The following is a 225-nucleotide window of genomic DNA, read 5'->3' on the forward strand; positions in this document are numbered from 1 at the left end:
AAAAATTACTGCAAGACAACGAGCTCATTCAGTTTAAACCTTAAATGTGTGATCGCGTAATGATTATGATTGTATTAAAATGTTGACAATAAAATTGTAAACTGAAAAATGACTTTAACCTAAAAAGTGGCCAAAGCCTCACAGTGTTATAAAATTATAGAGAGAATTTTGCAAAAGATTACTGTTAACAATTAATACTATCAGTGGCACATAAAGATTGTCTTA

The sequence above is a fragment of the Cyprinus carpio genome, chromosome A13 (assembly GCF_018340385.1).
Source record: "Cyprinus carpio isolate SPL01 chromosome A13, ASM1834038v1, whole genome shotgun sequence".
NCBI lineage: Eukaryota > Metazoa > Chordata > Actinopteri > Cypriniformes > Cyprinidae > Cyprinus > Cyprinus carpio.